Source organism: Macaca fascicularis, chromosome 9, assembly GCF_037993035.2.
Source record: "Macaca fascicularis isolate 582-1 chromosome 9, T2T-MFA8v1.1".
Taxonomy (NCBI): Eukaryota; Metazoa; Chordata; class Mammalia; order Primates; family Cercopithecidae; genus Macaca; species Macaca fascicularis.
Window position 1 is genome coordinate 44,454,858 of NC_088383.1, and position 22,180 is coordinate 44,477,037.

Below are 22,180 nucleotides of genomic sequence, written 5' to 3' on the forward strand. Positions count from 1 at the left end.
AGGGCCGAAGGAAATATCCTCCCATAACAAAGAGAAAGAAGCTTTGTGACAAACTTCTTTGTGTTCTGTGAAATCATCTGAAGGAGTTACAGCTTCCCCTCCAGAAGCCTTTCGCTAAGACAGTTCTTGTGGAATTGGCAAAGTGATATTTGGAAGCCCATAGAGGGCTATGATGAAAATGGAAAATCCTCATATGAAATATGCAAAGAAGCTCTCTGAGAAACTGCTTAGTGTTCTGTTAATTCATCTAACAGAGTTACATCAGTATTTCGTGGATCTCTTTGCTAGCCTTATTTTTGTGGAATCTGAGAACAGATATTTCGGATCCCATTGAAGACTAATGGGCGAAAGGAAATATCCTCCCATAACAAAGAGAAAGAAGGTTTCTGAGAAAATTCTTTGTGTTCTGTGAAATCATCTCACAGAGTTACAGCTATCCCCTCAAGAAGCCTTTCGCTAAGACAGTTCTTGTGGAATAGGCCAAGTTGTATTTGGAAGCCCATAGTGGTCTATGGTGAAAAAGGAAATATCCTCCGATGAAATCTGGAAAGAAGCTTTCTGAGAAACTTCTTAGTGTTCTGTTAATTCATCTCACAGAGTTACATGTGTATTTCGTGGATCTCTTTGCTAGCCTTATTTCTGTGGAAGGTGAGAACAGATATTTCGGAACCCTTTGAAGACTATAGGGCCAAAGGAAATATCATCCCAAAAAAAAGAGAAAGAAGCTTTCTGAGAAACCTCTTTGTGTTCTGTGAAATCATCTCACTGAGTTACAGCTTTCCGCTCAAGAAGCCTTTCGCTAAACAGTTCTTGTGGAATTGGCAAAGTGATATTTGGAAGCCCATAGAGGGCTATGGTGAATATGGAAAATCCTCATATGAAATCTGCAAAGAAGCTTTCTGAGAAACTGCTTAGTGTTCTGTTAATTCATCTCACAGAGTTACATCAGTATTTCGTGGATCTCTTTGCTAGCCTTATTTCTGTGGAATCTGAGAACAGATATTTTGGATCCCATTGAAGACTATAGGGCGAAAGGAAATATCCTCCCATAACAAAGAGAAAGAAGGTTTCTGAGAAACTTCTTTGTGTTCTGTGAAATCATCTCACAGAGTTGCAGCTTTCTCCTCAAGAACCCTTTCGCTAAGACAGTTCTTGTGGAATAGGCAAAGTGATATTTGGAAGCCCATAGAGAGCTATGGTGAAAAAGGAAATATCCTCAGATGAAATCTGGAAAGAAGCTTTCTGAGAAACTCCTTAGTGTTCTGTTAATTCATCTCACAGAGTTACATGTGTGTTTCGTGGATCTCTTTGCTAGCCTTATTTCTGTGGAATCTGAGAACAGATATTTCAGATCCCATTGATGACTATAGGGCCAAAGGAAATATCCTCCGATAACAAAGAGAAAGAAGCTTTCTGAGAAACTTCCTTGTGTTCTGTGAAATCATCTCACAGAGTTACAGCTTTCTCCTCAAGAACCCTTTCGCTAAGACAGTTCTTGTGGAATTGGCAAAGTGATATTTGGAAGCATATAAAGGGCTATGGTGAAAAAGGAAATATCCTCAGATGAAATCTGGAAAGAAGCTTTCTGAGAAACTGCTTAGTGTTCTGTTAATTCATCTCACACAGTTACATGTGTATTTCGTGGATCTCTTTGCTAGACTTATTTCTGTGGAATCTGAGAACAGATATTTCGGATCCCTTTGAAGACTATAGGGCCGAAGGAAATATCCTCCCATAACAAAGAGAAAGAAGCTTTCTGACAAACTTCTTTGTGTTCTTTGAAATCATCTCAAGGAGTTACAGCTTCCCCTCCAGAAGCCTTTCGCTCAGACAGTTCTTGTGGTATTGGCAAAGTGATATTTGGAAGCCCATAGAGGGCTATGGTGAAAAAGGAAATATCCTCTGATGAAATCTGGAAAGAAGCTTTCTGAGAAACTGCTTAGTGTACTGTTAATTCATCTCACAGAGTTACATGTGTATTTCGTGGATCTCTTTGCTAGCCTTATTTCTGTGGAATCTGAAAACAGATATTTCGGATCCCTTTGAAGACTATAGGGCAAATGGAAATATCCTCCGATAACAAAGAGAAAGAAGCTTTCTGAGAAACTTCTTTGTGTTCTGTGAAATGATCTCACAGAGTTACAGCTTTCCCCTCAAGAACCCTTTCGCTAAGACAGTTCTTGTGGAATAGGCAAAGTGATATTTGGAAGCCCATAGAGGGCTATGGTGAAAAAGGAAATATCCTCCGATGAAATCTGGAAAGAAGCTTTCTGAGAAACTGCTTAGTGTTCTGTTAATTCATCTCACAGAGTTACATGTGTATTTCGTGGATCTCTTTGCTAGCCTTATTTCTGTGGAATCTGAGAACAGATATTTCGGAACCCTTTGAGGACTATAGGGCCAAAGGAAATATCATGCCAAAACAAAGAGAAAGAAGCTTTCTGAGAAACTTCTTTGTGTTCTGTGAAATCATCTCACAGAGTTACAGCTTTCCCCTCAAGAAGCCTTTCGCTAATACAGTTCTTATGGAATTGGCAAAGTGATATTTGGGAGCCCATAGATGGCAATGGTGAAAAAGGAAATATCCTCAGATGAAATCTGGAAAGAAGCTTTCTGAGAAACTGCTTAGTGTTCTGTTAATTCATCTCACAGAGTTACATCTGTATTTCTTGGATCTCTTTGCTAGCCTTATTTCTGTGGAATCTGAGAACAGATATTTCGGAACCCTTTGAAGACTATAGGGCGAAAGGAAATATCCTCCCATAACAAAGAGAAAGAAGGTTTCTGAGAAACTTGTTTGTGTTCTGTGAAATCATCTCACAGAGTTACAGCTTTCTTCTCAAGAACACTTTCGCTAAGACAGTTCTTCTGGAATTGGCAAAGTGATATTTGGGAGCACATAGAGGGCTACGGTTAAAAATTAAATATCCTCAGATGAAATCTGGAAAGAAGCTTTCTGAGAAACTGCTTAGTGTTCTGTTAATTCATCTCACAGAGTTACATTGGTATTTCGTGGATCTCTTTGCTAGCCTTATTTCTGTGGAATCTGAGAACAGATAGTTCGGATCCCTTTGAAGACTATTGGGCGAAAGGAAATATCCTCCCATAACAAAGAGAAAGAAGGTTTCTGAGAAACTTCTTTGTGTTCTGTGAAATCATCTCACAGAGTTACAGCTATCCCCTCAGGAAGCCTTTCGCTAAGACAGTTCTTGTGGAATAGGCCAAGTTGTATTTTGAAGCCCATAGTGGTCTATGGTGAAAAAGGAAATATCCTCCGATGAAATCTGGAAAGAAGCTTTCTGAGAAACTTCTTAGTGTTCTGTTAATTCATCTCACAGAGTTACATGTGTATTTCCTGGATCTCTTTGATAGCCTTATTTCTGTGGAATGTGAGAACAGATATTTCGGAACCCTTTGAAGACTATAGGGCCAAAGGAAATATCATGCCAAAACAAAGAGAAAGAAGCTTTCTGAGAAACCTCTTTGTGTTCTTTGAAATCATCTCACTGAGTTACAGCTTTCCCCTCAAGAAGCCTTTCGCTAAACAGTTCTTGTGGAATTGGCAAAGTGATATTTGGAAGCCCATAGAGGGCTCTGGTGAAAAAGGAAATATCCTCAGATGAAATCTGGAAAGAAGCTTTCTGAGAAACTGCTTAGTGTTCTGTTAATTCATCTCACAGAGTTACATGTGTATTTCGTGGATCTCTTTGCTAGCCTTATTTCTGTGGAATCTGAGAACAGATATTTCCGATCCCTTTGAAGACTATAGGGCCAAAGGAAATATCCTCCGATAACAAAGAGAAAGAAGCTTTCTGAGAAACTTCTTTGTGTTCTGTGAAATCATCTCACAGAGTTACAGCTTTCCCCTCAAGAAGCCTTTCACTAAGACAGTTCTTGTGGAATTGGCAAAGTGATATTTGGAAGCCCATAGTGGGCTACGGTGAAAAAGGAAATATCCTCAGATGAAATCTGGAAAGAAGCTTTCTGAGAAACTGCTTAGTGTTCTGTTAATTCATCTCACAGAGTTACATGTGTATTTCGTGGATCTCTTTGCTAGCCTTATTTCTGTGGAATATGAGAACTGATATTTCGGATCCCATTGGAGACTATAGGGCCAAAGGAAATATCCTCCGATAACAAAGAGAAAGAAGATTTGTTAGAAACTTCTTCGTGTTCTGTGAAATCATCTCACAGAGTTACAGCTTTCCCCTCAAGAAGGCTTTCGCTAAGACAGTTCTTGTGGAATAGGCAAAGTGATATTTGGAAGCCCATAGAGGGCTATGGTGAAAAAGGAAATATCCTCAGATGAAATCTGGAAAGAAGCTTTCTGAGAAACTGCTTAGTGTTCTGTTAATTCATCTCACAGAGTTAGATGTGTATTTCGTGGATCTCTTTGCTAGCCTTATTTCTGTGGTATCTGAGAACAGATATTTCGGATCCCTTTGAAGACTATAGGGCCAAAGGAAATATCCTCCGATAACAAAGAGAAAGAAGCTTTCTGAGAAACTTCTTTGTGTTCTGTGAAATCATCTCACAGAGTTACAGCTTTCCCTTCAAGAACCCTTTCGCTAAGACAGTTCTTTTGGAATTGGCAAAGTGATATTTGGAAGCCCATAGAGGGTTATGGTGAAAAAGGAAATATCCTCAGATGAAATCTGGAAAGAAGCTTTCTGAGAAACTGCTTAGTGTTCTGTTAATTCATCTCACAGAGTTACATGTGTATTTCGTGGATCTCTTTGCTAGCCTTATTTCTGTGGAATCTGAGAACAGATATTTCGGATCCCATTGGAGACTATAGGGCCAAAGGAAATATCCTCCGTAAACAAAGAGAAAGAAGCTTTCTGAGAAACTTCTTTGTGTTCTGTGAAATGATCTCACAGAGTTACAGCTTTCCCCTCAAGAACCCTTTCGCTAAGACAGTTCTTGTGGAATAGGCAAAGTGATATTTGGAAGCCCATAGAGGGCTATGGTGAAAAAGGAAATATCCTCCGATGAAATCTGGAAAGAAACTTTCTGAGAAACTGCTTAGTGTTCTGTTAATTCATCTCACAGAGTTACATGTGTATTTCGTGGATCTCTTTGCTAGCCTTATTTCTGTGGAATCTGAGAACAGATATTTCGGAACCCTTTGAGGACTATAGGGCCAAAGGAAATATCATGCCAAAACAAAGAGAAAGAAGCTTTCTGAGAAACTTCTTTGTGTTCTGTGAAATCATCTCACAGAGTTACAGCTTTCCCCTCAAGAAGCCTTTCGCTAATACAGTTCTTATGGAATTGGCAAAGTGATATTTGGAAGCCCATAGATGGCAATGGTGAAAAAGGAAATATCCTCAGATGAAATCTGGAAAGAAGCTTTCTGAGAAACTGCTTAGTGTTCTGTTAATTCATCTCAAAGAGTTACATCTGTATTTCGTGGATCTCTTTGCTAGCCTTATTTCTGTGGAATCTGAGAACAGATATTTCGGAACCCTTTGAAGACTATAGGGCGAAAGGAAATATCCTCCCATAACAAAGAGAAAGAAGGTTTCTGAGAAACTTGTTTGTGTTCTGTGAAATCATCTCAAAGAGTTACAGCTTTCTTCTCAAGAACACTTTCGCTAAGACAGTTCTTCTGGAATTGGCAAAGTGATATTTGGGAGCACATAGAGGGCTACGGTTAAAAATTAAATATCCTCAGATGAAATCTGGAAAGAAGCTTTCTGAGAAACTGCTTAGTGTTCTGTTAATTCATCTCACAGAGTTACATGTGTATTTCGTGGATCTCTTTGCTAGCCTTATTTCTGTGGAATCTGAGAACAGATAGTTCGGATCCCTTTGAAGACTATTGGGCGAAAGGAAATATCCTCCCATAACAAAGAGAAAGAAGGTTTCTGAGAAACTTCTTTGTGTTCTGTGAAATCATCTCACAGAGTTACAGCTATCCCCTCAGGAAGCCTTTCGCTAAGACAGTTCTTGTGGAATAGGCCAAGTTGTATTTTGAAGCCCATAGTGGGCTATGGTGAAAAAGGAAATATCCTCCGATGAAATCTGGAAAGAAGCTTTCTGAGAAACTTCTTAGTGTTCTGTTAATTCATCTCACAGAGTTACATGTGTATTTCGTGGATCTCTTTGATGGCCTTATTTCTGTGGAATGTGAGAACAGATATTTCGGAACCCTTTGAAGACTATAGGGCCAAAGGAAATATCATGCCAAAACAAAGAGAAAGAAGCTTTCTGAGAAACCTCTTTGTGTTCTTTGAAATCATCTCACAGAGTTACAGCTTTCCCTTCAAGAACCCTTTCGCTAAGACAGTTCTTTTGGAATTGGCAAAGTGATATTTGGAAGCCCATAGAGGGTTATGGTGAAAAAGGAAATATCCTCAGATGAAATCTGGAAAGAAGCTTTCTGAGAAACTGCTTAGTGTTCTGTTAATTCATCTCACAGAGTTACATGTGTATTTCGTGGATCTCTTTGCTAGCCTTATTTCTGTGGAATCTGAGAACAGATATTTCGGATCCCATTGGAGACTATAGGGCCAAAGGAAATATCCTTCGTAAACAAAGAGAAAGAAGCTTTCTGAGAAACTTCTTTGTGTTCTGTGAAATCATCTCACAGAGTTACAGCTTTCCCCTCAAGAAGCCTTTCGCTAAGACAGTTCTTGTGGAATTGGCAAAGTGATATTTGGAAGCCCTTAGAGGGCTACGGTGAAAAAGGAAATATCCTCAGATGAAATCTGCAAAGAAGCTTTCTGAGAAACGGCTTAGTGTTCTGTTAATTCATCTCACAGAGTTACATGTGTATTTCGTGGATCTCGTTGCTAGCCTTATTTCTGTGGAATCTGAGAACAGATATTTCGGATCCCTCTGAAGACTATAGGGCCAAAGGAAATATCCTCCGATAACAAACAGAAAGAAGCTTTCTGAGAAACTTCTTTGTGTTCTGTGAAATCATCTCACAGAGTTACAGCTTCCCGCTCAAGAAGCCTTTCGCTAAGACAGTTCTTGTGGAATAGGCAAAGTGATATTAGGAAGCCCATAGAGGGCTATGGTGAAAAAGGAAATATCCTCAGATGAAATCTGGAAAGAAGCTTTCTGAGAAACTGCTTAGTGTTCTGTTAATTCATCTCACAGAGTTAAATGTGTATTTCGTGGATCTCTTTGCTAGCCTTATTTCTGTGGAATCTGAGAACAGATATTTCCGATCCCTTTGAAGATTATAGGGCCAAAGGAAATATCCTCCCATAACAAACAGAAAGAAGCTTTCTGAGAAACTTCTTTGTGTTTTGTGAAATCATCTCACAGAGTTACAGCTTTCCCCTCAAGAAGCCTTTCGCTAAGACAGTTCTTGTGGTATTGGCAAAGTGATATTTGGAAGCCCTAGAGGGCTATGGTGAAAAAGGAAATATCCTCAGATGAAATCTGGAAAGAAGCTTTCTGAGAAACTGCTTAGTGTTCTGTTAATTAATCTCAGAGAGTTACATGTGTATTTCGTGGATCTCTTTGGTAGCCTTATTTCTGTGGAATCTGAGAACAGATATTTCGGATTCCTTTGAAGAGTATAGGGCCAAAGGAAATACCCTCCCATAACAAAGAGAAAGAAGCTTTCTGAGAAACTTCTTTGTGTTCTGTGAAATCATCTCACAGAGTTACAGCTTTCCCCTCAAGAAGCCTTTCGCTAAGACAGTTCTTGTGGAATTGGCAAAGTGATATTTGGAAGCCCAAAGAGGGCTATGGTGGAAGAGGAAATATCCTCCGATGAAATCTGGAAAGAAGCTTTCTGAGAAACTGCTTAGTGTTCTGTTAATTCATCTCACAGAGTTACATGTGTATTTCGTGGATCTCTTTGCTAGCCTTATTTCTCTGGAATCTGAGAACAGATATTTCCGATCCCTTTGAAGACTATAGGGCCAAAGGAAATATCCTCCCATAAAAAAGAGAAAGAAGCTTTCTGAGAAACTTCTTTGTGTTCTGTGAAATCATCTCACAGAGTTACAGCATTACCCTCAAGAAGTCTTTCCCTAAGACAGTTCTTGTGGAATTGGCAAAGTGATATTTGGAAGCCCTTAGTGGGCTATGGTGAAAAAGGAAATATCCTCAGATGAAATCTGGAAAGAAGCTTTCTGAGAAACTGCTTAGTGTTCTGTTAATTCATCTCACAGAGTTACATGTGTATTTCGTGGATCTCTTTGCTAGCCTTATTTCTGTGGAATCTGAGAACAGATATTTCGGATCCCATTGGAGACTATAAGGGCCAAAGGAAATATCCTCCGATAACAAAGAGAAAGAAGCTTTCTGAGAAACTTCTTTGTGTTCTGTGAAATCATCTCACAGAGTTACAGCTTTCCCCTCAAGAAGCCTTTCGCTAAGACAGTTCTTGTGGAATTGGCAAAGTGATATTTGGAAGCCCTTAGAGGGCTATGGTGAAAAAGTGAATATCCTCAGATGAAATCTGGAAAGAAGCTTTCTGAGAAACTGCTTAGTGTTCTGTTAATTCATCTCAGAGTTACATGTGTATTTCGTGGATCTCTTTGCTAGCCTTATTTCTGTGGAATCTGAGAACAGATATTTCGGATCCCTTTGAAGACTATAGGGCCAAAGGAAATATCCTCCGATAACAAAGAGAAAGAAGCTTTCTGAGAAACTTCTTTGTGTTCTGTGAAATCATCTCACAGAGTTACAGCTTTCCCCTCAAGAAGCCTTTCGCTAAGACAGTTCTTGTGGAATTGGCAAAGTGATATTTGGAAGCCCATAGAGGGCTATGGTGAAAAAGGAAATATCCTCAGAGGAAATCTGGAAAGAAGCATTCTGAGAAACTGCTTAGTGTTCTGTTAATTCATCTCACAGAGTTACATGTGTATTTCGAGGATCTCTTTGCTAGCCCTATTTCTGTGGAATCTGAGAACAGATATTTCCGATCCCTTTGAAGATTATAGGGCCAAAGGAAATATCCTCCCATAACAAACAGAAAGAAGCTTTCTGAGAAACTTCTTTGTGTTTTGTGAAATCATCTCACAGAGTTACAGCTTTCCCCTCAAGAAGCCTTTCGCTAAGACAGTTCTTGTGGTATTGGCAAAGTGATATTTGGAAGCCCTAGAGGGCTATGGTGAAAAAGGAAATATCCTCAGATGAAATCTGGAAAGAAGCTTTCTGAGAAACTGCTTAGTGTTCTGTTAATTAATCTCAGAGAGTTACATGTGTATTTCGTGGATCTCTTTGGTAGCCTTATTTCTGTGGAATCTGAGAACAGATATTTCGGATTCCTTTGAAGAGTATAGGGCCAAAGGAAATACCCTCCCATAACAAAGAGAAAGAAGCTTTCTGAGAAACTTCTTTGTGTTCTGTGAAATCATCTCACAGAGTTACAGCTTTCCCCTCAAGAAGCCTTTCGCTAAGACAGTTCTTGTGGAATTGGCAAAGTGATATTTGGAAGCCCAAAGAGGGCTATGGTGGAAGAGGAAATATCCTCCGATGAAATCTGGAAAGAAGCTTTCTGAGAAACTGCTTAGTGTTCTGTTAATTCATCTCACAGAGTTACATGTGTATTTCGTGGATCTCTTTGCTAGCCTTATTTCTCTGGAATCTGAGAACAGATATTTCCGATCCCTTTGAAGACTATAGGGCCAAAGGAAATATCCTCCCATAAAAAAGAGAAAGAAGCTTTCTGAGAAACTTCTTTGTGTTCTGTGAAATCATCTCACAGAGTTACAGCATTACCCTCAAGAAGTCTTTCCCTAAGACAGTTCTTGTGGAATTGGCAAAGTGATATTTGGAAGCCCTTAGTGGGCTATGGTGAAAAAGGAAATATCCTCAGATGAAATCTGGAAAGAAGCTTTCTGAGAAACTGCTTAGTGTTCTGTTAATTCATCTCACAGAGTTACATGTGTATTTCGTGGATCTCTTTGCTAGCCTTATTTCTGTGGAATCTGAGAACAGATATTTCGGATCCCATTGGAGACTATAAGGGCCAAAGGAAATATCCTCCGATAACAAAGAGAAAGAAGCTTTCTGAGAAACTTCTTTGTGTTCTGTGAAATCATCTCACAGAGTTACAGCTTTCCCCTCAAGAAGCCTTTCGCTAAGACAGTTCTTGTGGAATTGGCAAAGTGATATTTGGAAGCCCTTAGAGGGCTATGGTGAAAAAGTGAATATCCTCAGATGAAATCTGGAAAGAAGCTTTCTGAGAAACTGCTTAGTGTTCTGTTAATTCATCTCAGAGTTACATGTGTATTTCGTGGATCTCTTTGCTAGCCTTATTTCTGTGGAATCGGAGAACAGATATTTCGGATCCCTTTGAAGACTATAGGGCCAAAGGAAATATCCTCCGATAACAAAGAGAAAGAAGCTTTCTGAGAAACTTCTTTGTGTTCTGTGAAATCATCTCACAGAGTTACAGCTTTCCCCTCAAGAAGCCTTTCGCTAAGACAGTTCTTGTGGAATTGGCAAAGTGATATTTGGAAGCCCATAGAGGGCTATGGTGAAAAAGGAAATATCCTCAGAGGAAATCTGGAAAGAAGCATTCTGAGAAACTGCTTAGTGTTCTGTTAATTCATCTCACAGAGTTACATGTGTATTTCGAGGATCTCTTTGCTAGCCTTATTTCTGTGGAATCTGAGAACAGATATTTCGGATCCCTCTGAAGATTATAGGGCCAAGGGAAATATCCTCCGATAAAAAAAAGAAAGAAGCTTTCTGAGAAACTTCTTTGTGTTCTGTGAAATCATCTCACAGAGTTACAGCTTTCCGCTCAAGAAGCCTTTCGCTAAGACAGTTCTTGTGGAATTGGCAAAGTGATATTTGGAAGCCCATAGAGGGCTATGGTGAAAAAGGAAATATCCTCAGATGAAATCTGGAAAGAAGCTTTCTGAGAAACTGCTTAGTGTTCTGTTAATTCATCTCACAGAGTTACATGTGTATTTCGTGGATCTCTTTGCTAGCCTTATTTCTGTGGAATCTGAGAACAGATATTTCGGATCCCATTGGAGACTATAGGGCCAAAGGAAATATCCTCCGATAACAAAGAGAAAGAAGCTTTCTGAGAAACTTCTTTGTGTTCTGTGAAATCATCTCACAGAGTTACAGCTTTCCCCTCATGAAGCCTTTCGCTAAGACAGTTCTTGTGGAATTGGCAAAGTGATATTTGGAAGCCCTTAGAGGGCTATGGTGAAAAAGTAAATATCCTCAGATGAAATCTGGAAAGAAGCTTTCTGAGAAACTGCTTAGTGTTCTGTTAATTCATCTCAGAGTTACATGTGTATTTCGTGGATCACTTTGCTAGCCTTATTTCTGTGGAATCTGAGAACAGATATTTCGGATCCCTTTGAAGACTATAGGGCCAAAGGAAATATCCTCCGATAACAAAGAGAAAGAAGCTTTCTGAGAAACTTCTTTGTGTTCTGTGAAATCATCTCACATAGTTACAGCTTTCCCCTCAAGAAGTCTTTCGCTAAGACAGTTCTTGTGGAATTGGCAAAGTGATATTTGGAAGCCCATAGAGGGCTATGGTGAAAAAGGAAATATCCTCAGAGGAAATCTGGAAAGAAGCATTCTGAGAAACTGCTTAGTGTTCTGTTAATTCATCTCACAGAGTTACATGTGTATTTCGAGGATCTCTTTGCTAGCCTTATTTCTGTGGAATCTGAGAACAGCTATTTCGGATCCCTCTGAAGATTATAGGGCCAAAGGAAATATCCTCCGATAAAAAAAAGAAAGAAGCTTTCTGAGAAACTTCTTTGTGTTCTGTGAAATCATCTCACAGAGTTACAGCTTTCCCATCAAGAAGCCTTTCGCTAAGACAGTTCTTGTGGAATAGGCAAAGTGATATTTGGAAGCCCATAGAGGGCTATGGTGAAAAAGGAAATATCCTCAGATGAAATCTGGAAAGAAGCTTTCTGAGAAACTGCTTAGTGTTCTGTTAATTCATCTCACAGAGTTACATGTGTATTTCGTGGATCAATTTGCTAGCCTTATTTCTGTGGAATCTGAGAACAGATATTTCGGATCCCTTTGAAAACTATAGGGCAAAAGGAAATATCCTCCGATAACAAAGAGAAAGAAGCTTTCTGAGAAACTTCTTTGTGTTCTGTGAAATCATCTCACAGAGTTACAGCTTTCCGCTCAAGAAGCCTTTCGCTAAGACAGTTCTTGTGGAATTGGCAAAGTGATATTTGGAAGCCCATAGAGGGCTATGGTGAAAAAGGAAATATCCTCAGATGAAATCTGGAAAGAAGTTTCTGAGAAACTGCTTAGTGTTCTGTTAATTCATCTCACAGAGTTACATGTGTATTTCGTGGATCTCTTTGCTAGCCTTATTTCTGTGGAATCTGAGAACAGATATTTCGTATCCCTTTGGAGACTATAGGGCCAAAGGAAATATCCTCCGATAACAAAGAGAAAGAAGCTTTCTGAGAAACTTCTTTGTGTTCTGTGAAATCATCTCACAGAGTTACAGCTTTCCCCTCAAGAAGCCCATCGCTAAGACAGTTCTTGTGGAATTGGCAAAGTGATATTTGGAAGCCCTTAGAGGGCTATGGTGAAAAAGTAAATATCCTCAGATGAAATCTGGAAAGAAGCTTTCTGAGAAACTGCTTAGTGTTCTGTTAATTCATCTCACAGAGTTACATGTGTATTTCGTGGATCTCTTTGCTAGCCTTATTTCTGTGGAATCTTAGAACAGATATTTCGGATCCCTTTCAAGACTATAGGGCCAAAGAAAATATCCTCCGATAACAAAGAGAAAGAAGCTTTCTGAGAAACTTCTTTGTGTTCTGTGAAATCATCTCACAGAGTTACAGCTTTCCCCTCAAGAAGCCTTTCGCTAAGACAGTTCTTGTGGAATTGGCAAAGTGATATTTGGAAGCCCATAGAGGGCTATGGTGAAAAAGGAAATATCCTCAGAGGAAATCTGGAAAGAAGCATTCTGAGAAACTGCTTAGTGTTCTGTTAATTCATCTCACAGAGTTACATGTGTATTTCGAGGATCTCTTTGCTAGCCTTATTTCTGTGGAATCTGAGAACAGATATTTCGGATCCCTCTGAAGATTATAGGGCCAAAGGAAATATCCTCCGATAAAAAAATGAAAGAAGCTTTCTGAGAAACTTCTTTGTGTTCTGTGAAATCATCTCACAGAGTTACAGCTTTCCCATCAAGAAGCCTTTCGCTAAGACAGTTCTTGTGGAATAGGCAAAGTGATATTTGGAAGCCCATAGAGGGCTATGGTGAAAAAGGAAATATCCTCAGATGAAATCTGGAAAGAAGCTTTCTGAGAAACTGCTTAGTGTTCTGTTAATTCATCTCACAGAGTTACATGTGTATTTCGTGGATCAATTTGCTAGCCTTATTTCTGTGGAATCTGAGAACAGATATTTCGGATCCCTTTGAAAACTATAGGGCAAAAGGAAATATCCTCCGATAACAAAGAGAAAGAAGCTTTCTGAGAAACTTCTTTGTGTTCTGTGAAATCATCTCACAGAGTTACAGCTTTCCGCTCAAGAAGCCTTTCGCTAAGACAGTTCTTGTGGAATTGGCAAAGTGATATTTGGAAGCCCATAGAGGGCTATGGTGAAAAAGGAAATATCCTCAGATGAAATCTGGAAAGAAGCTTTCTGAGAAACTGCTTAGTGTTCTGTTAATTCATCTCACAGAGTTACATGTGTATTTCGTGGATCTCTTTGCTAGCCTTATTTCTGTGGAATCTGAGAACAGATATTTCGGATCCCAATGGAGACTATAGGGCCAAAGGAAATATCCTCCGATAACAAAGAGAAAGAAGCTTTCTGAGAAACTTCTTTGTGTTCTGTGAAATCATCTCACAGAGTTACAGCTTTCCCCTCAAGAAGCCTTTCGCTAAGACAGTTCTTGTGGAATTGGCAAAGTGATATTTGGAAGCCCTTAGAGGGCTATGGTGAAAAAGGAAATATCCTCAGATGAAATCTGGAAAGAAGCTTTCTGAGAAACTGCTTAGTGTTCTGTTAATTCATCTCACAGAGTTACATGTGTATTTCGTGGATCTCTTTGCTAGCCTTATTTCTGTGGAATCTGAGAACAGATATTTCGGATCCCTTTGAAGACTATAGGGCCAAAGGAAATATCCTCCGATAACAAAGAGAAAGAAGCTTTCTGAGAAACTTCTTTGTGTTCTGTGAAATCATCTCACAGAGTTACAGCTTTCCCCTCAAGAAGCCTTTCGCTAAGACAGTTCTTGTGGAATTGGCAAAGTGATATTTGGAAGCCCATAGAGGGCTATGGTGAAAAAGGAAATATCCTCAGAGGAAATCTGGAAAGAAGCATTCTGAGAAACTGCTTAGTGTTCTGTTAATTCATCTCACAGAGTTACATGTGTATTTCGAGGATCTCTTTGCTAGCCTTATTTCTGTGGAATCTGAGAACAGATATTTCGGATCCCTCTGAAGATTATAGGGCCAAAGGAAATATCCTCCGATAAAAAAAAGAAAGAAGCTTTCTGAGAAACTTCTTTGTGTTCTGTGAAATCATCTCACAGAGTTACAGCTTTCCCATCAAGAAGCCTTTCGCTAAGACAGTTCTTGTGGAATAGGCAAAGTGATATTTGGAAGCCCATAGAGGGCTTGGGTGAAAAAGGAAATATCCTCAGATGAAATCTGGAAAGAAGCTTTCTGAGAAACTGCTTAGTGTTCTGTTAATTCATCTCACAGAGTTACATGTGTATTTCGTGGATCAATTTGCTAGCCTTATTTCTGTGGAATCTGAGAACAGATATTTCGGATCCCTTTGAAAACTATAGGGCAAAAGGAAATATCCTCCGATAACAAAGAGAAAGAAGCTTTCTGAGAAACTTCTTTGTGTTCTGTGAAATCATCTCACAGAGTTACAGCTTTCCGCTCAAGAAGCCTTACGCTAAGACAGTTTTTGTGGAATTGGCAAAGTGATATTTGGAAGCCCATAGAGGGCTATGGTGAAAAAGGAAATATCCTCAGATGAAATCTGGAAAGAAGCTTTCTGAGAAACTGCTTAGTGTTCTGTTAATTCATCTCACAGAGTTACATGTGTATTTCGTGGATCTCTTTGCTAGCCTTATTTCTGTGGAATCTGAGAACAGATATTTCCGATCCCTTTGAAGACTATAGGGCCAAAGGAAATATCCTCCGATAACAAAGAGAAAGAAGCTTTCTGAGAAACTTCTTTGTGTTCTGTGAAATCATCTCACAGAGTTACAGCTTTCCCCTCAAGAAGCCTTTCACTAAGACAGTTCTTGTGGAATTGGCAAAGTGAGATTTGGAAGCCCATAGTGGGCTACGGTGAAAATGGAAATATCCTCAGATGAAATCTGGAAAGAAGCTTTCTGAGAAACTGCTTAGTGTTCTGTTAATTCATCTCACAGAGTTACATGTGTATTTCGTGGATCTCTTTGCTAGCGTTATTTCTGTGGAATCTGAGAACTGATATTTCGGATCCCATTGGAGACTATAGGGCCAAAGGAAATATCCTCCGATAAAAAAGAGAAAGAAGATTTCTTAGAAACTTCTTCGTGTTCTGTGAAATCATCTCACAGAGTTACAGCTTTCCCCTCAAGAAGCCTTTCGCTAAGACAGTTCTTGTGGAATAGGCAAAGTGATATTTGGAAGCCCATAGAGGGCTATGGTGAAAAAGGAAATATCCTCAGATGAAATCTGGAAAGAAGCTTTCTGAGAAACTGCTTAGTGTTCTGTTAATTCATCTCACAGAGTTACATGTGTATTTCGTGGATCTCTTTTCTAGCCTTATTTCTGTGGTATCTGAGAACAGATATTTCAGATCCCTTTGAAGAGTATAGGGCCAAAGGAAATATCCTCCCATAACAAAGAGAAAGAAGCTTTTTGAGAAACTTCTTTGTGTTCTGTGAAATCATCTCACAGAGTTACAGCTTTCCCCTCAAGAAGCCTTTCGCTAAGACAGTTCTTTTGGTATTGGCAAAGTGATATTTGGAAGCCCACAGTGGGCTATGGTGAAAAAGGAAATATCCTCCGATGAAATCTGGAAAGAAGCTTTCTGAGAAACTGCTTAGTGTTCTGTTAATTCATCTCACCGAGTTACCTGTGTATTTCCTGGATCTCCTTGCTAGCCTTATTTCTGTGGAATCTGAGAACAGATATTTCGGATCCCTTTGAAGACTCTAGGGCCAAAGGAAATATCCTCCCATAACAAAGAGAAAGAAGCTTTCTGAGAAACTTCTTTGTGTTCTGTGAAATCATCTCACAGAGTTACAGCTTTCCCTTCAAGAACCCTTTCGCTAAGACAGTTCTTTTGGAATTGGCAAAGTGATATTTGGAAGCCCATAGAGGGTTATGGTGAAAAAGGAAATATCCTCAGATGAAATCTGGAAAGAAGCTTTCTGAGAAACTGCTTAGTGTTCTGTTAATTCATCTCCCAGAGTTACAGGTGTATTTCGTGGATCTCTTTGCTAGCCTTATTTCTGTGGAATCTGAGAACAGATATTTCGGATCCCATTGGAGACTATGGGGCCAAAGGAAATATCCTCCGATAACAAAGAGAAAGAAGCTTTCTGGGAATCTTCCTTTTGTTCTGTGAAATCATCTCACAGAGTTACAGCTTTCCCCTCAAGAAGCCTTTCGCTAAGACAGTTCTTGTGGAATTGGCAAAGTGATATTTGGAAGCCCTTAGAGGGCTACGGTTAAAAAGGAAATATCCTCAGATGAAATCTGCAAAGAAGCTTTCTGAGAAACGGCTTAGTGTTCTGTTAATTCATCTCACAGAGTTACATGTGTATTTCGTGGATCTCTTTGCTAGCCTTATTTCTGTGGAATCTGAGAACAGATATTTCGGATCCCTCTGAAGACTATAGGGCCAAAGGAAATATCCTCCGATAACAAAGAGAAAGAAGCTATCTGAGAAACTTCTTTGTGTTCCGTGAAATCATCTCACTGAGTTACAGCTTTCCCCTCAAGAAGCCTTTCGCTAAGACATTTCTTGTGGAATTGGCAAAGTGATATTTGGAAGCCCATAGAGGGCTATGGTGAAAAAGGAAATATCCTCAGATGAAATCTGGAAAGAAGCTTTCTGAGAAACTGCTTAGTGTTCTGTTAATTCATCTCAGAGTTACATGTGTATTTCGTGGATCTCTTTGCTAGCCTTATTTCTGTGGAATCTGAGAACAGATATTTCGGATCCCTTTGAAGACTATAGGGCCAAATGAAATATCCTCCGATAACAAAGAGAAAGAAGCTTTCTGAGAAACTTCTTTGTGTTCTGTGAAATCATCTCACAGAGTTACAGCTTTCCCCTCAAGAAGCCTTTCGCTAAGACAGTTCTTGTTCAATTGGCAAAGTGATATTTGGAATCCCATAGAGGGCTACGGTGAAAAAGGAAATATCCTCACAGGAAATCTGGAAAGAAGCCTTCTGAGAAACTGCTTAGTGTTCTGTTAATTCATCTCACAGAGTTACATGTGTATTTCGAGGATCTCTTTGCTAGCCTTATTTCTGTGGAATCTGAGAACCGATATTTCGGATCCCTTTGAAGACTATAGGGCCAAAGGAAATATCCTCCCATAACAAAGAGAAAGAAGCTTTCTGAGAAACTTCTTTGTCTTCTGGGAAATCACCTCAAGGAGTTACAGCTTCCCCTCCAGAAGCCTTTCGCTAAGACAGTTCTTGTGGAATTGGCAAAGTGATATTTGGAAGCCCATAGAGGGCTATGGTGAAAAAGGAAATATCCTCACGGGAAATCTGGAAAGAAGCTTTCTGAGAAACTGCTTAGTGTTCTGTTAATTCATCTCACAGAGTTACATGTGTATTTCGTGGATCTCTTTGCTAGCCTTATTTCTGTGGAATCTGAGAACACATATTTCGGATCCGTTTGAAAGGTATAGGGCCAAAGGAAATATCATGCCAAAACAAAGAGAAAGAAGCTTTCTGAGAAACTTCTTTGTGTTCTGTGAAACCATCTCACAGAGTTACAGCTTTCCCCTCAAGAAGCCTTTCGCTAAGACAGTTCTTTTGGAATTGGCAAAGTGATACTTGGAAGCCCATAGTGGGCTATGGTGAAAAAGGAAATATCCTCAGATGAAATCTGGAAAGAAGCTTTCTGACAAACTGCTTAGTGTTGTGTTAATTCATCGCACAGAGTTACATTTGTATTTCGTGGATCTCTTTGCTAGCCTTATTTCTGTGGAATCTGAGAACACATATTTCGGATCCCATTGATGACTATAGGGCCAAAGGAAATATCCTCCGATAACAAAGAGAAAGAAGCTTTCTGAGAAACTTCCTTGTGTTCTGTGAAATCATCTCACAGACTTACAGCTTTCCCCTCAAGAAGCCTTTCTCTAAGACAGTTCTTGTGGAATTGGCAAAGTGATATTTGGAAGCCCATAGAGGGCTATGGTGAAAAAGGAAATATCCTCACAGGAAATCTGGAAAGAAGCTTTCTGAGAAACTGCTTAGTGTTCTGTTAATTCATCTCACAGAGTTACATGTGTATTTCGTGGATCTCTTTGCTAGCCTTATTTCTGTGGAATCTGAGAACAGATATTTCGGAACCCTTTGAAGACTATAGGGCCAAAGGAAATATCATGCCAAAACAAAGAGAAAGAAGCTTTCTGAGAAACTTCTTTGTGTTCTGTGAAATCATCTCACAGAGTTACAGCTTTCCCCTGAAGAAGCCTTTCGCTAACACAGTTCTTGTGGAATTGGCAAAGTGATATTTGAAGCCCATAGAGGGCTATGGTGAAAATGGAAAAATCCTCAGATGAAATCTACAAAGAAGCTTTCTGAGAAACTGCTTAGTGTTCTGTTAATTCATCTCACAGAGTTACATCTGTATTTCGTGGATCTCTTTGCTAGCCTTATTTCTGTGGAATCTGAGAACAGATATTTCGGATCCCATTGAAGACTATAGGGCGAAAGGAAATATACTCCCATAACAAAGAGAAAGAAGGTTTCTGAGAAACTTCTTTGTGTTCTGTGAAATCATCTCACAGAGTTACAGCTTTCTCCTCAAGAACCCTTTCGCTAAGACGGTTCTTGTGGAAATGGCAAAGTGATATTTGGAAGCCCATAGAGGGCTACGGTGAAAAAGGAAATATCCTCAGATGAAATCTGGAAAGAAGCTTTCTGAGAAACTGCTTAGTGTTCTGTTAATTCATCTCACAGAGTTAAATGTGTATTTCGTGGATCTCTTTGCTAGCCTTATTTCTGTGGAATCTGAGAACAGATATTTCGGATCCCTTTAAAGACTATAGGGCCGAAGGAAATATCCTCCCATAACAAAGAGAAAGAAGCTTTCTGACAAACTTCTTTGTGTTCTGTGAAATCATCTCAAGGAGTTACAGCTTCCCCTCCAGAAGCCTTTCGCTAAGACAGTTCTTGTGGAATTGGCATAGTGATATTTGGAAGCCCATAGAGGGCTATGGTGAAAAAGGAAATATCCCCCGATGAAATCTGGAAAGAAGCTTTCTGAGAATCTGCTTAGTGTTCTGTTAATTCATCTCACAGAGTTACATGTGTATTTCGTGGATCTCTTTGCTAGCCTTATTTCTGTTGAATCTGAGAACCGATATTTCGGATCCCTTTGAAGACTCTAGGGCCAAAGGAAATATCCTCCGATAACAAAGAGAAAGAAGCTTTCTGAGAAACTTCTTTGTGTTCTGTGAAATCATCTCACAGAGTTACAGCTTTCCCCTCAAGAACCCTTTCCCTAAGAGAGTTCTTGTGGAATAGGCAAAGTGATATTTGGAAGCCCATAGAGGGCTATGGTGAAAAAGGAAATATCCGCACAGGAAATCTGGAAAGAAGCTTTCTGAGAAACTGCTTAGTGTTCTGTTAATTCATCTCACAGAGTTACATGTGTATTTCGTGGATCTCTTTGCTAGCCTTATTTCTGTGGAATCTGAGAACAGATATTTCGGATCCCATTGATGACTATAGGGCCAAAGGAAATATCCTCCGATAACAAAGAGAAAGAAGCTTTCTGAGAAACTTCTTTGTGTTCTGTGAAATGATCTCACAGAGTTACAGCTTCCCCCTCAAGAAGCCTTTCGCTAAGACAGTTCTTGTGGAATAGGCAAAGTGATATTTGGAAGCCCATAGAGGGCTATAGTGAAAAAGGAAATATTCGCACAGGAAATCTGGAAAGAAGCTTTCTGAGAAACTGCTTAGTGTTCTGTTAATTCATCTCACAGAGTTACATGTGTATTTCGGGGATCTCTTTGCTAGTCTTATTTCTGTGGAATCTGAGAACGGATATTTCGGCACCCTTTGAAGACTGTAGGGCCAAAGGAAATATCATGCCAAAACAAAGAGAAAGAAGCTTTCTGAGAAACTTCTTTGTGTTTTGTGAAATCATCGCACAGAGTTACAGCTTTCCCCTCAAGAAGCCTTTCGCTAACACAGTTCTTGGAATTGGCAAAGTGATATTTGGAAGCCCATACAGTGCTATGGTGAAAATGGAAATATCCTCAGATGAAATCTGGAAAGAAGCTTTCTGAGAAACTGCTTAGTGTTCTGTTAATTCATCTCACAGATTTACATGTGTATTTCGTCGATCTCTTTGCTAGCCTTATTTCTGTGGAATCTGAGAACAGATATTTCGGATCCCTTTGAAGACTATAGGGCGAAAGGAAATATCCTCCCATAACAAAGAGAAAGAAGGTTTCTCAGAAACTTCTTTGTGTTCTGTGAAATCATCTCACAGAGTTACAGCTTTCTCCTCAAGAACCCTTTCGCTAAGACAGTTCTTGTGGAATTGGCAAAGTGATATTTGGAAGCATATAGAGGGCTGTGGTGAAAAAGGAAATATCCTCAGATGAAATCTGGAAAGAAGCTTTCTGAGAAACTGCTTAGTGTTCTGTTAATTCATCTCACAGAGTTACATTTGTATTTCGTGGATCTCTTTGCTAGCCTTATTTCTGTGGAATCTGAGAACAGATATTTCGGATCCCTTTGCAGACTATAGGGCCGAAGGAAATATCCTCCCATAACAAAGAGAAAGAAGCTTTCTGACAAACTTCTTTGTGTTCTGTGAAATCATCTCAAGGAGTTACAGCTTCCCCTCCAGAAGCCTTTCGCTAAGACAGTTCTTGTGGAATTGGCAAACTGATATTTGGAAGCCCATAGAGGGCTATGGTGAAAAAGGAAATATCCTCTGATGAAATCTGGAAAGAAGCTTTCTGAGAAACTGCTTAGTGTTCTGTTAATTCATCTCACAGAGTTACATGTGTATTTCGTGGATCTCTTTTCTAGCCTTATTTCTGTGGAATCTGAGAACAGATATTTCGGATCCCATTGATGACTATAGGGAAAAAGGAAATATCATGCCAAAACAAAGAGAAAGAAGCTATCTGAGAAACTTCTTTGTGTTCCGTGAAATCATCTCACAGAGTTACAGCTTTCCCCTCAAGAAGCCTTTCGCTAAGACATTTCTTGTGGAATTGGCAAAGTGATATTTGGAAGCCCATAGAGGGCTATGGTGAAAAAGGAAATATCCTCAGATGAAATCTGGAAAGAAGCTTTCTGAGAAACTGCTTAGTGTTCTGTTAATTCATCTCAGAGTTACATGTGTATTTCGTGGATCTCTTTGCTAGCCTTATTTCTGTGGAATCTGAGAACAGATATTTCGGATCCCTTTGAAGACTATAGGGACAAATGAAATATCCTCCGATAACAAAGAGAAAGAAGCTTTCTGAGAAACTTCTTTGTGTTCTGTGAAATCATCTCACAGAGTTACAGCTTTCCCCTCAAGAAGCCTTTCGCTAAGACAGTTCTTGTTCAATTGGCAAAGTGATATTTGGAATCCCATAGAGGGCTACGGTGAAAAAGGAAATATCCTCACAGGAAATCTGGAAAGAAGCCTTCTGAGAAACTGCTTAGTGTTCTGTTAATTCATCTCACAGAGTTACATGTGTATTTCGAGGATCTCTTTGCTAGCCTTATTTCTGTGGAATCTGAGAACCGATATTTCGGATCCCTTTGAAGACTATAGGGCCAAAGGAAATATCCTCCCATAACAAAGAGAAAGAAGCTTTCTGAGAAACTTCTTTGTCTTCTGGGAAATCACCTCAAGGAGTTACAGCTTCCCCTCCAGAAGCCTTTCGCTAAGACAGTTCTTGTGGAATTGGCAAAGTGATATTTGGAAGCCCATAGAGGGCTATGGTGAAAAAGGAAATATCCTCACGGGAAATCTGGAAAGAAGCTTTCTGAGAAACTGCTTAGTGTTCTGTTAATTCATCTC